This window comes from Platalea leucorodia (assembly GCF_965183815.1).
Source record: "Platalea leucorodia genome assembly, chromosome: 5".
Lineage (NCBI taxonomy): Eukaryota > Metazoa > Chordata > Aves > Pelecaniformes > Threskiornithidae > Platalea > Platalea leucorodia.
Window position 1 is genome coordinate 86,156,079 of NC_138827.1, and position 14,230 is coordinate 86,170,308.

The 14,230-nt window shown below is 43.9% G+C and overlaps 1 protein-coding gene across 1 annotated transcript in view; it reads left to right on the forward strand.

Moving 5' to 3' along the window:
* Window positions 1-14,230, forward strand: part of BIN1 (bridging integrator 1) — a 98,082-nt gene that overhangs the window by 943 nt on the left and 82,909 nt on the right. The window lies entirely within an intron of this gene.

The window sequence follows — 14,230 nt, forward strand, 5'->3', positions numbered from 1 at the left end:
GGAGGGAGGCTGAAGAGATCTGCCCGCTGCTCTCTTGTTCCCTGGGAGTTATCTTTAGCAGCTAGATTTAATCTAGGAGGTCTGGGATTGGATGCAGTGCTGGCCTGAGCCTTGTACCAATCACCAACACTGTTACAGAATGCTGCTGGGTCAGAATGGCAACCCAAACCTGTTGGGCCTAATTTTGCACATGCTGCTTCCACTGGTTTAAGGTCATTTACTGAGACTAGGAGCATGATTTGAACTTGCCTGACTGCTTGGAAAAAAACCCCAAGTAAATAGCAGATCCAGTATGGAACTGGCTGCAGCACCAAGGTCCTGGCTTCGCTCCGTACACAAGAGTGAGCATGGCCACATCTGTGGTTTTTCCCCTTACTGCGGTTCCAGGAGGGGACAGGACAGGACAGGGCAGGGAATCTGTCTCCTGGTATCTGGTCTAGCCTGAACTCATCATAGATGCTAAATTCATTCTGTGTTAGCCACCAGATGGCAACCATATTTTTAGTTAGTCTTAAGGTAGGTGGTAAAGGCTGAGCTCCTGGCCTGCTGATGAAGTTATTGTATTTATTGGTGCAGCTTGGAGCCAAGTGTGGCCTGCCAGGCCCTTCCCCAACTTCTTATCTGAACACACACAGGTTCTTTTCCTAGGGAGAGAGTTTTCCAGAAATTCCTCCCAACTGGAGATCCAGTTCACTTCCTTGCTTATTCCCTTGTGGTGACTGGGGACGTGGGAACAACAATAATAATTGAGAGTTTAGCTGTGTATTGCAGGTAATTTGCATGATCTGAAATCTGTTGTTTGTCTTTCTACATAGGAAAAAGCACAGCTCCTTTTCCCTCTAAGGAGAAAAGGAAAACAAAACCCAAAGTACTTGCTTAATAAGTTAACACAAGTTCTAGGCCCTTCGGCTGTTGCTATCCTAATGCAAACAAAATAACTTTGCTCTCTGGGCTCTCAAAAAAGAAGAAAATGGCATTGCTCGCAGCATCGTCTGACTAGCCCCTTCATGCTGCTACAGCTACACCTTCATCTCCAACAGCTGCTCTTTCGTGGAGTGTTAGGTGTTTTATCCTTGTCTCTAAGGGGCAGACATTCACTGAGGCAAATGTGAATGTGACCTTTCAGCTTGTGAGGAAAGTTACAGCTGAACACGAAATGAAGAGGAAGGCACCAGTGGTTATGGCACTATACTGGTGTTAGTCTTGTGGTATTTTGTTTTAAACTGTGATACATGTTACTATATTTCACAGGAAGGGTAAACCACATGTCTGGAGGTAAGGACCAAGTGTTTAAAAAATAATAATAAAAAAAAAGGTAAGCAGAAGTGTGCAGAGAAAGATCTGGGTACACAACAGACCAAACACTTAAAAATGTATTAGATTTTGGTGAAGGGATGCTGAGTGGGGTTGAACTTTCCTTTTTGAGGCTAGTATAATTTGAGGCTTAAACAAGCTGACAGTGTTCCTTTTACGTATCTTCTTTCGATTTGAATCTAGGATAAAAATTCTTCCCTTCAGAGTGGTATCTCCCGCCCAACTTGAGCCCTGAGGCTTTGACTTCAGCAATTTCCTTCATGGTGAATTTAAGCCTTGTGTTAAGCAAAGAATGATGTCTTTTTGTTCAATGCAGAATTCGCACTGAAACACTGTACACATCCTTTTTTCCCTTCTGAGATGGCTATTATGTAAAGTATGTAAGATATTCGTTCAGAAGTACTGTTTGTTTTGAGGCTTTCAGCAAAACCATTGGCTATTTTTGGAAGACACTTTTTCAATTCCGCAGGAAATATGGGGCAGAATGGTTGACTATGCTGTTTGCAAAGGGGCTGTGCACCCTTTTAACCTCTCTCTCTCTCTTCAAAGGTAGCCTCAAGTACAATACTTGGCAATAATTTGCCCATTGTCCAGTGAAATGTATCAAATAAGTTGATGCCTCTGTCCAGAGGAACCCATCTAGCAGAAAGGACTCATGCAACCGTTGCTAACTCATATATCGTCCTTTGCAAGTAATAATTAGGAGATTTAGGCTGTAAGTTGCACTTTGTTCATCCTGTAGTTAGCTGAAGGATTTTTCAGACCAAGACATTGAGCTCTGAACCTTTCATAATTCTAAACTTCTTAAAATGGAGTAAAATTGTAATGCCTCCAATGTCATGGTGTCTTGGAGAAAGCCTAGTGTTTACAAGCTCTTTTAAACTTTGCCAGTAAGGATTTGAAGTTTTTTTTCTTTATGCCTGTAATCCATCATCTTGGTTAAAATTTATGTTTCTGCTATGTGATCAATCTTTATTTTATACTTTTGAAATTTTAAAAAATCTCCCCAGTTTCCACAGTTCTTATTTTGCTCGAAGAATGTCCTGTTTCTGGATGAGTCAGTCTGCACATGCACAAACATTTCTGCTTTGAACAAATTAAAACAGCATCTTGGTGACTTGATGCAATCCTGGTGTGAGGGTAACTCCTCTGTGAGGTTCCAGGAGGGGGTTGAGTTCACGGAGCAAATGGATTGGGGTTTTGTTACTTGGCTGGCAGTGAGGGTCCTCGTCCCAGGATCAAGCTCTTTACTTTCCTCCAGCAGGTTAGGCAGAGATTGAGGGTGGAAAGATGGTATTGGCTGTGCGGGCACCGACTGACAATTTAAATTGCGTGCAGATTAATAGGCTCGTCTGAGGAGATGAATTGTAAAGCTGACATTGGAAAGAGAGGTTTTTTCTCAGGAGGTTTTTTTGTGTGGAGAGTAGAAAGGGGTGAACTTACTTTTCCCTTTCTAGACTTCAACTGAGGGTGGGAAATTCCTGTCCTATAGGAGTGGCTGTCTCTTGCTCTCTTTTCATTACAAAGCTGGGCAAAATGAGGAGTCTGTGTTCGGTGACATCAATAGGGTGTCATATTTTTTCATGTTTTTACTCTGATGTACCAACAAACCAAGGCATCCCCTTTTCTCCCAGTCTGTCCCTAACCAAAGGGGAAGGCTTTGTTCCAGGACCTGTCAAAGTTTATTTGGTCATCCAAACTTCCTTGCGTTGGGGGGTATCACGTAGGTTGTAGACTCTGCCACTGACTTGCTGTGTTGCCATGAGATGTCACTTCTGCTTTCTGTTCTTGGCTTACTTCCTTTATCCCACCAATGTTTACCCACATCTATGTTTGCAAAGTTTCACTGATTAAACCTTCTGTCGGAGCAAAGTTCTGCTCTCCTCTGGCTGCACAGTCCAGGGAGGCTGGGCTGAATTCCTGGTCTCACAGGACTAGTATGACCATAGCTGTTGGTAGCCAGGCTTGCTGATGCTTATTCCCTGCCAGCTACAGTGCAAAAAAAGATTGATATGCCAGTAAACCAAAGGCTTTGCTAAAGAATTTGCAGCCCAGCAAGATGAAATAACCAAGGACACTGGCCCTAAAAAGGAAGGTGGAGGACTGCTTTTGGCAGGCCACTGTGGCCTGATGTCCCAATGCTTTTTCCAATTAATTTGTCTCATGTAACAATTGTAGCAGCACAGGCTGTGTCCAGAAAGGATCTTTTCCTTTCCCAGAATCTTAGGCTTTGTTTCTTTCCCTTTGTAATCTCTTGCTGAACATGAGGAGGTTGTGAATTGGGTGGGACAGGGTTTGCGGAAGGTATGGCTTGCATTTTGAGTTTGCCCTGATAAGATGTGCCCCAATAGGTGCAGTATGGAAGGTGAGAACACCTAGAATGAAATCTCAGCCCTGTTGAAGCAGGTGGGAGTCTGTACCACTGAGCAGCACCCAAGAACCTTAAACCAAATTTAAATACAGCTGTCTTCAGGATTCAGGCTGCCTGATCTGTAGAACCGCTGCAGATGGGGAGGGAGGCTTTATATAAAAAGTGGTGGATGCAGAAAGCTCTTTTATTGAGGAGAAAGTATCACATCTACCTACTTGGGAGGAGGGAAGTTCCTTATTGGTTTTCCTTCAGCATCCTTCTGTCTCTTCAAAGCTTCTATGGTTTTTGCTTGCCTTTGCTGCCAAACCATCCTACCTATGCAATCTGCCTTGTTGTGCCAGTGAAATACAAAAAGCCTGAAGAGCTACAAGTGTTTTCTTGCTGATCCAGCATGAAAGTTCCTTTTTTTTTTTTTTTCCTGGAGAACTCCTCAGAAGACAGGGAAAGGGCTTCTTACTTCATATCTTTTAGCTTGCTTTCTTGAGAAGGCAGGGCTTAGGTGACAGGTGGAGTCTCAAAGGTTGCTGGAAAACAGGCAAGAGGGAGGGAGATCTGAATTAATGCCCCTAACGTACAGATGATTCCAGTATGAGCTCAGATGGTATTACTGGGTATCACATAATATGCATGGGGCAGGGAGGAGGTGAAATAGGAAACCAGGCTCCACATGTTTCCTTGCCCATAGAATAGTTTGATTGGCAGGGCGCTTACAGCGCCCTTCTGAAGGTGCCCCTCTGTCTGGGTGTTGGCAACAGATTTCTTTTAAGAAGCAGAATCTCATGGATGGATAAATTTTCTGATTGGAAAAGGCCCCAACCTGCTCCTGGTCACTTTTTCTTCCCTGTAAGTTTGGGTCTTACAGCCAGTCCTCTTCAGTGCGGTTCTTTTGAGATCAGGTCCATAAGGTCGGATCCATAAGATCGCTTTTCAATGAAGATTTTTGGTGAGGCTCTAGGGAGCATAAGAGTCAGTGTTACAGAACTCATCTGTTGGGGGGTGCCATCAAACCTGTCTGTCCTCTCCCTCCATCGTGCATGCTGATTGTTAAGGTTTTGTGTTTCCAGGCACAAATGTCTTTTGCAACATCACAAATGCTCTTGGCACGTGACTAGCAAATGACATGGCTAGCCAAGCCGTTCAGGAAAGCTGTGTGTAGCCTGAGGTGTTCAACATCTAGCTAGACTGGAGTCTTTGGGAATAATGCAAGTTTTCCTTTGTTTCTGGCTCTTTGGACAGAGATGCAAGGCCCTGTTGCTTGGGACAAAATGCGTCATAAAGTTCTGGTTTTAGAAATTTTGGAGTGACAAGAGGGTAGCTTACGTTAACAGGTATTAGAGTGGCTATTTTTTTCCACCGTTGTGATGGAGACCAGACACCTGAGCTGCCCACTGTGCGAGTTCTGCAACTTTGTAAGGATCATCTTACAGTCCTGCACGTCTACCTGTATATGCAGGGATCAGACTCTTTCCAGAAGTGCTGGAATGGCAACTTGACGTTATCATGAAGATAGGTTCGATTTGTCCAAGCACAACAGACTTGTAGCTGTGTTTTCTTCAGCTTGCCACAGCTCAGCATGCAGGGCTCCCTAAGTGGGCTGGCAAATCCAGGGTGTGCAGACCAGCTGTGCAGACTGTATTAATGTTGACCAGGAGACTGCATTCTCCACCTCAGAGCAATGAGATGGGAACAAATACTAAAATATGAATAAAGCTCCCTCTCAGAGCTGCTGGGAGGTAGAATAGGGCATCAAGGTCCATTCTGACGTCAACCTGTGTTTTAGCCTTCCCTTGAGGGGCTGTGTATTTGCTTTTCTCCAACAGCTGCAATATTGAATGCATGAGTGCCAGTGAACCTGTACCATTCTGACATTCATACTGCTGAGCTAAAAGGGGGCATCTCCCACAGGAAGGTGTTGGAAGAGAGAAGAAAGTCATTTACATTGTCTTGCTAGTTAAAATCAGTTTTAAATATGGTATTAGTTGACTATTTAATACTGTCAGAACAGGAGTGAGGAACCTCTGCAGAATCGCCTGAACTGTTGGCAGTGGTGCAAGGGATGAATAAATCTTGGCAGGTGTTTTTTCAGCAGGTGCATGCAAGTGACTGATGGACCTCAGACAGTTCAGGTTTCCCTTGGAACATCTCCTGGCTTTGCTAGCCTTTGAGGCTGCTTGATCTTCACAAAGCTGGCAAGTACTGCAGGGTAGGTCCCGTCCCTCATTCTAGAGAAAAATTGCAAATATAGTTATTAACAGAAAATAGGATTCATGATTTTATTTTTGTTTGTTTTAGGTTACATTTTTGTTATGCCAACTTGCTTGCATGGTTTTGCTTCTTAGCTGCTACTCAGCAAGTACCTCTCTTTAGATTTGTAGTTCTGTGGTCTGAAGACCACTTACCCCCTGGTAAATGGGAATAGAAACTGTCCAACCTGAATTAATTAATGCATTTTTTTGGCCCCTGCCCCCTCCCGCTTCTAATTTCCTACTTGGTTATGTTGGGAGCTCGCATTCAGGAGGGGTTTGGATGCTAGTTATATTTTGAGGAAGACTTGGAAGCCAGAGCTTGGGGCATTACACAGACTTAGACAGAGGTCTCACAGAATCACTATGAAGTAGCTTTATGAAATGAGGAATAGGTACTGTGTTTGCTCAGACCTCTGCAAGCACACATGTATAACATAGATTTTTCTACTCTTTAAGCCATGCTGGAGTAAACTTTGCTCAGACCTGTGGCTGGCAGGTTAAAGTTTTTGAAAGTCAGCATTTCCAGAGGGGTGCAATTAGGAGAACCATAAAAGCCAGACAGTGTCGCCTTTCTTTTTGTCTCTTTCTTTAGAAGAAAGGAGAAGTCTCGGTGGCAGTTTGTTCTTGATATAGGCTGCCGGGCAGGATGGAGAGTGCAAACTTGACCAATAAGGAGGAAAGCAGTACTTAACAACAACTAATCCCTCTGTGAAAACCACAGGCTGCTTTTAATCTCTTGAAGATACGCAGATATCAAAGTCTGAAGTACTGGCCTCTCTGCAAGGATTTGACATGCAGATTCAGAAAGCTGGTAACCTGTTCTGAAATGATTTTTTTTTTTTTTTGATAATTCTTCATTGATCATGTTTGGTTTGTGTATTTTAAGTAGGTTTAGAACTTTTTGTTAAGCTTGCTTTGAGCGACGTGCCAGTTTCTCAGTTCCTTTCAAAGTTGTGTTTTCAGGAGGGAGACTAGAGGTTGATATAGCTGAAGTACAAACATTTTGCTAGCACTCTGCTTTGAAACTGTGTTAGACAGAACTGCAATGCCTGTTTGCCAGCAGGGACGGAAAGGGAACTTCAATCATACAGTAACTACAGTGTTTGAAAACACAGCTAGAAGTGTTTATGCTTTTTTTTTTTTTTTTTTTTTTAACTTCATGCTACTTGGTTTGATTGCACACTTTATCAGGCCAGAAACAATAATGCGTGACTTAACCAACTCAGAGCTGAGTTTGAAGGTATTTGCAGAGTGAATAAGCAATCATCTCCCATTTAATTTATTTGGAATGGTGCCAGTGACAGATGTCAACGTATACTGAATAAGGTGTAAAGACTGACATTTGAAGAAAATGTAGATCTCTGCATCTTTTTCCATAACAGAAATGCTGGTCCTGTAGCTCTCTGGTACTATTGTAGGTAATGTTACCCATTCCTTTAAGTAATAGTAAGTCTTTTGATCCTACCAGCTCTGGGATTCTGAGTGTGGAAGGACCAACCTTATTTCCATTCCTACTTCCTCAGGCATTGTGGCGGGGGAAAAAAGGGCAAAAACTTGAGGGGAAAAAATAGTATATTTAAAAAATGCAGGGAATTCCTTTCCTGGAATTTGAATGTTCAGCTCATTGATTTTTGAGTTTTCAGGCAGTTGAGCGGTCTCTTGGGGAGATACTTTCTTCCCCTTCTGTCTGTGGGTGGAACGTGACCCCTCTGGTCCAAATGTTGATTCTGACACAAGAGACCAAAAAGGGGATTGAGTTATTGTGGCAGAGGACAGAATATTTCAAAGGTTGCTTTGAAAATATGTTTTGGAAAAATTCTGGTGAGAGGGATGGGAAGTTCCATGAGAGAAACAGTGCTCAGGAAAAGTTTAGATTCGTTCAGATGGAGAAATATACTTGGGTTCCGCATTGAAACGCTCCTTGAGGTATAGATTCCTCAGCGGAGGAGTGAAATGACTATTATTCTGTGTATTGAACCAACTTCTACAGTAGGAGAATATTAGGGATTTTTCTGTTTTCTGTCTGTTCAGACTGAACAGCCATTGCAAAAGGCCAAGCCTAGCTGTGTGTTAATAAACTTGAGCCATTGAAAGAATGCCCAGTCTGATAATGTTTCCTGTATCATGCATGCAGACAGTATCATTATTTGTTAGTATCTGCAGTGTGATTGTATTATGTATTACCAAAAAAGGCCATTCCCTATCCTGAAACAATTCCAATGTAAATATTAGACGGTCTCAGCTAATTAAGATACTTCTGGTTTGTTTCAGTAAAATTCTGTATTCCAGAAGACTTAAAAGGGTTTTCAGATATTTTTGCAGAGGTTTGGTAAGGATGGTTTTGTAGGCAAGGGTGCAGGGCTACTTTTGAACAGCAAAATTTTTATGAAAATACATAAGCTGAAAAAACTGGAAAAAGAGATTGGCTTTCTTTGGAGAGGAAGAACAGCTGTATGTGCAGGGCTGGGAGGGGAGGGTTTGGAGACTGACTGTGGTGTGGTGGGGGGGGTCAGAGAAAGTCAGGTGTGATGTGATCAGTCGATCGTAGAGCCCTGTAGTGGTATGCTACATCCAGTCGCTGATGGTCTGGGTCTTGTCTGTGAATGGGTATCAGGGTCAGTTGCTAGACTAGAACTTTTTGCCAGGCTGGAGGCTTTTGCTCTCCTTATTCCCTGACCCTTGGCGAACATAAGTAATTCAGGGAGGAAGTGTGTGTTATCAGGGCTGGATGCCCTTACGGTGAGGCTGTGGGTATCGTAGGTGAAAAGAGCTGTGTTGCTGTGCTGGATGAAGGTGATCAACTTGGAGCTGGGGTGGTTTCAGCTGGAATGTGTTCTAAGCTGTCCATCCCAAGTATCCAGTTGAGGCCTTAATTTTTGAGGAGGCTCTTTTGGGAGAGCATTGTGGTACTGTTCCTCTTCAAAGACAATGTGGCCCAGATTCTCAGCAAGTACTCTGGCAAAGAAGCCGATGGGCTTATACCCATTCACAGCAGGAAAACTTGGCCCATCAAGCCCAGTTCTCAAATTTGCTGTTACTCATCCTTCAGCTCTTCTGAAGTAGAAGCAGTCCTTTCAGGTGGAAAGGAAGAAGAGCTGTTCAAAAGCCTCTTGGGAAGAACCAACAAGAGCTGATCATCTGTGTTGCTCCGTATGTTCCCACTTTGATGGGACAAACCACACTCTGCAAGCCAACCTGGCTGTGGAGGGCACCGTTCCTAAATCTTTTCCCCATGTCTGATCCCTTGCAGCTATCGCCCTCTGGCTCAAGGAGTCCCAACAGCTGATCCAAGTGTCCATGTCTTTTCCCTTTGCCCCATCATGCATGTTATGTGTTCCAGATCTGTCCTACATTTGAGAAAGTCCCATCCTTGTTCAGCAAGGTGGTTGTGAACCCGTACAGAAGCTTTCCCAGCCTCTTAAGGGCTCGGCATCCAGCCTGTCCCTTCTGGAGTCCCTCTCTCACATCATTCTCCCTTATAAGAGCTCCTCTGCCCCTCTCCCTCCTAGCTAACACCTGCTCCTTTATCTCTTTCTCCAGCTCAGGCATGGCCCCAAATGCCTTTTACGTTTTGCCCCGATTTGGTTGCTTCATTTTGCATTAGGGCCTGCATAAAAATAAAAATACTTCTTGCAAATGTATCAGCGTTTAAAATGAGTATTGCAGAGGAGGAGGCAGAGGACTTGAGAAGGGGGATTTGTGCAAACAGTACTATTTATGCTACCTATTCCTCTTACTAGTGTTACTGTTGGCTATAGATAGGGTTTAATTAAGCTATGTTAAATGCCTACCCAAGTAATAGACATTGATGTTGCTAAAGTCCTGTTGCCTGGAATGTCACATTGATGCCAGCTGAATTAAGTGATGCCATTTGGCCTTATTAACTATACAGCTATGATGTAGCTACTACCCAGCTCTACAGTTGTGCCCACTTTTTTTGTCTCTGATTTGGTATCTGCTTAAGGCTGGGGCAGACAGAAGGTAGGGTGGAAATTTACCTGCTTTCTTGGAGACTGTTTTGACATTTCCTGCTTCTTTATTTTCAGGGTATTGGTAGATACATATTCTCCCCAGTCTCTGGTTTGCTGAAAAGCAGGAACTCTGGAGAACTCAGTGTTTTTACCTGACTGCTTTGAATAAGAGCAAGCCAAGTGGGGGAAAAAAAATGCCAAGAAAGTTATGAATTAGGCATGCAACCACATATGGCCAAAGTGGCCTGGTTGCACAAGAACACCTAACAGCTGTGTGCCCAGTGGCCTGTCTCTTGGGCAGTTATGTGGCAGAGTGGTAGGCATGGGAAGCTTGTGCACCCCAGACTCAACAAACCAAGGCTGAATGGTCAAGATGACCCTAATAGAGCTTATGTGTCTTCTGGTGAAGCTGTGAGTTTTCAGCACTTCTGGTATCAGGCCACTGCTTAAGGTGTCAAGGTTGAAGCATCTGAAGTCTGAAAACTCTGGCTTAAGCTCTTAAGATTCTTAATCTCCCACACTTCTCGAGGTAGGTACCTGCTTCTGGCTCTAGATTTGGTCTGTGGGAAGAAGTCGCCATTTCCAAATGGTTATCCTGCTGCCCTGTTTCCTGCTCTACGCACCTGCTGCTGGAGCACTTTGTGCGAGTTTCCATGCTCTCACCTCTAGATAAAATCTTGTCTTTTCAGACCAACAGTTTGAACTGACTCAGCTACTCCCACTGGGGCAGCAGTTTCACATCACTCTTAAACCACATCTACCACTGAGATATGTCATCTCCAGCTGCTTCTTTTTTCCTCCTTTCTGCATGCTGCTGCCCCATTATCATCTCTCTGATTGTGCTGCTTTACCTGTTTTTCTTTCAAGCCTGTCCTCATAAATAGATGCATTTGATAGTAAGTTCTGGATGGGGGGGCTGGGGGGACAGCAACAACCACAGGGACAGGGGAAAGACTGGCAGTCCAGGGTGCTGAAGAGAGGATCTGCCCTGAGGTAAAGGTAGAGTGGAAGTGAGCCCAAGATTGACCTGATGCAAGTATGAATCAGCAGGCCCACGGGGCAGGGGGGTGGTGCCTGAGTGGGGGCACTGGTCTCTTTCCCAGCTCAGCTTGACTAGACCTATAGCTAGCACCTGACTTCTTAATTTTACATTCTCTTCCTTTATATTCTGACTGTCTGAAACCCCCCACTGAAGGATATAAAATAGATGAGGAAAAAATAGAAAGTGAAGTCTAAATGACGTTTGCCAGGGTTTGTTTTTATTCTCAGAAGCTAGGGTGGTGAAAAAGCAGGACATTTCCATGTTCTTCCTAAAGATAAATAGGGGGCTGAAGAGTAAGGGCTAGGAGAGGGAGATATCTATGCTTTCTTTTTAACTGCTAAAATCTGTCAAGCAAAGGAAAAGACAAATAAAAAGCAATATGTTTTCCCAATAAACTTTCATAAAGTAAGGCAAGCTCATGCATTTATAGAAGGGGGGAAAAAAAGTCCACTTAATAACACAGTGAGTTAGACCTGGAGGGAAGACGTTGTATCAGTCAAATGTTTGGGGGTGGATGAGGGGGTGGGAACACAGATATACCTGAGGAAGAAAAAAGCAAGAAATAATTCTTGTTTCAGTTTCTTGCATGCTGTTGGTTATAGCCAAGAACCAACCCTAGAATTTATGGTAGGGTACAAGCTTATTACATGGGTTGTACCTATTTTACAGGGCAGGCATAATGCAAAATTACCTAAGAAAAGAGAGAGAGATACAGGCGTAACATAACAAGACTGAATCAGCTAATGCAGCAGGAGCCTTTGAAAGGAACCTGGTTTTGAAGGTGCTTGGATGGCCTAGGGGTAGACAGACACTGAACTGCATGCGAGTATGTGAGTGTAGCACAATGTGACTGCAGAGACGGCAAACTGTGATGTCATGTCAGTGAGAAGAGAAATTGCTTTTCTATACTGTCTGTCACAGCACCACTCCTGCTGTATTGTGGCTTAATTTAAACTTGATGCTAGAAGCTAAACTACAAAAACTGGGTGGAGGGGGAGGGAGAAACAACCTAAAATGTTGAAAACAGTCAAGGGGCTGAAATCTTCATATAAAAAATCCTGGAATATCAGGATTTGGATGAGTGCTATATGGACATCAGGGGCCCCAGCCAGTTCACTGGCTCAAGACTTGTCCCTCTTCTAAATGCCCTCTGTGGAAGAGGAGATAGTTGGTTTGAGCCCGTGGTTACATACGCAAGAGAACCTTTCTTGCAAAGGTGGTGAGAGATAATGCTTGCAAAACATTCAGAGAACTGAGGATTTATTTCTGTGTTTTTGTAAACATACTGTAGAATTGCCTTGAGGAAAATAGCTCTGGCATCCTGGTGATGTACTGTGCATTTTCCTAAACTGCCAGTATGGCTGTTTTCTTGTGGAAAGCAGTCCTTCTAAAGGCTGGTATTAGAAATATAGAAGATGCATTAATTTTCTCTTGCAACAACGAATACAGATTTTTAAGCTATATCTTTGCTCTAGTCAGATTTCAGTTTAGAGCGAACAACTAATATTCACCTATTTCCACTGCTGGCTTGTTGTTGCTGTGGTGTTGGCCAGCCTCTCACTTGTACTGGCCTTTTTGTTGTTGTGAGAGCAGTTACAAAGAGGTTTGTGCTACATCTTGGTCACTTCTGAAAGTCACTTAAGGGATTTTTATCTGTATATAAGTAACCACATCCTTAATGTTAGTGCCCCGTCTTAACAGGTAAGGCTCTCCCATCACCCCTGTTTCATTTGTTTCGTTTTGATTTTAACGTAAGTGGCAGCAAAAATCAGTTGTTAACTGCCAAATGAAAAAACTTTGCCTTTACCCTTGATTGCCAGACTCCTGGCTGAATTCACAGTAAATCTCAGAGCTGGGGCTGGCAGGCATGGGTGAAAAAGCTCCCCCCACTCCCAGCCTGTTCATGCGCATGGTAAGCTGACTGTGACTTACTGCACGTAAAGGGGAATGAGGAGTGAGGCTACGGCTGCACAGATTAATGAAATCTAACTGAGTCTTTTTCTAGGACAAAAGAGAAAGCAAAACGATGTTGCAGTTCCCTGCCACCTTAATTTAATTTCATGGTATTTGATGGGTGCTAACAGCAGCTTTCCTTTTCTGCTGGTTCATGTTGCACCAGCGTGGTTTCTCCTGCAATGGGTGCCAAAGCTTCTTTTTCAGTTCCTGCTCAAAGGTGAGTGCTACCAGGGAGGGGTTAATGTTCAGAAAAGAGTCTGAGTGGCTTCTCCTTCAGTACCTCAATGTATCGACTTTGGCAACTGCAGTACAGTATGGATGCCAATGGCCTGAACAACTTAACAGGGAAGGAGGGGAAAATGATGCTGCGAGCACTTCTCAAGATGATTTTCTTCCACAGAGGGATAAATGATTCATCCAAAGTCACTTTTAAATTAGAAGATGCCCAGGGTGGTTGGGGGAGGGGAAGGAACACTTTGATTCAGGACTGCAGTAAGTTGCCATCCAGCCAGGTATCCCTGGGTACGCCAGGAAACTCTTTCAGCAAAAGTGCCCTTTCTGCAGTGCTCGTGTCCTGTTCTGGGGAGCTGACTCCATAAATGGACTATTTGGAGGCTCCAGAGCGTAATATTCCCAATTACATTACCTGCAGGGTCACCGTGCCCTTTAATGCAGCTTGCAGCCAGAGAGTGGCTTTGTCCTGTCATAGCTATATGCTTAAAGAGCATTACTCTGATTATCTAGAAGGGCAGATTAATGGGAGTTGAGGGATAATTGGAGGAAGGGAGAGGTGCTCGGGAGGTGAGTTTGAGTTGGCAGACTTGTTATGCAGAACAGTGCAGTCTGCTTGTGAAAAAATAGAGCAAAGAAACAGGTCTGGGGGAACTGTCCTGCCTTGAAGAGCTTGAGGAGGCAGACAGCAAGGTGCTTGCGTGGGAAGTTGGGTCATTAAAATTGTCACTAGTGAGTTGTGGTTGTGTTTGAGGTACTCAGTAAAGTCTTCTGCAATAAAATGTGGAAAAAAAAAAAAAATAAAACATCCTTCTGTCCCTCCAGATCTTGGCAGCTAAATTGGAATTGTTCCAAAACCTCTGTGTTTTCTAGTCCTGGCCCTCTCCCTTGGTGTAAGAGGAGCAGAGTCCCACCCGGTGGGACGCTGAGATCGCAAATGGGAGGCAGTTAGATGTTGCACAGCCGTGAGTGGGCAGGGTTGGCGAGGAGCTGCCCATCTCTGTGGTGGACAGAGGCGGCCATGTGGCAGAAGGGAACGAAGGAATGAGCTGGCTATCAGCAACCTTTCGATGTCCAGTGGCTGAGAACAGCAGTGTGC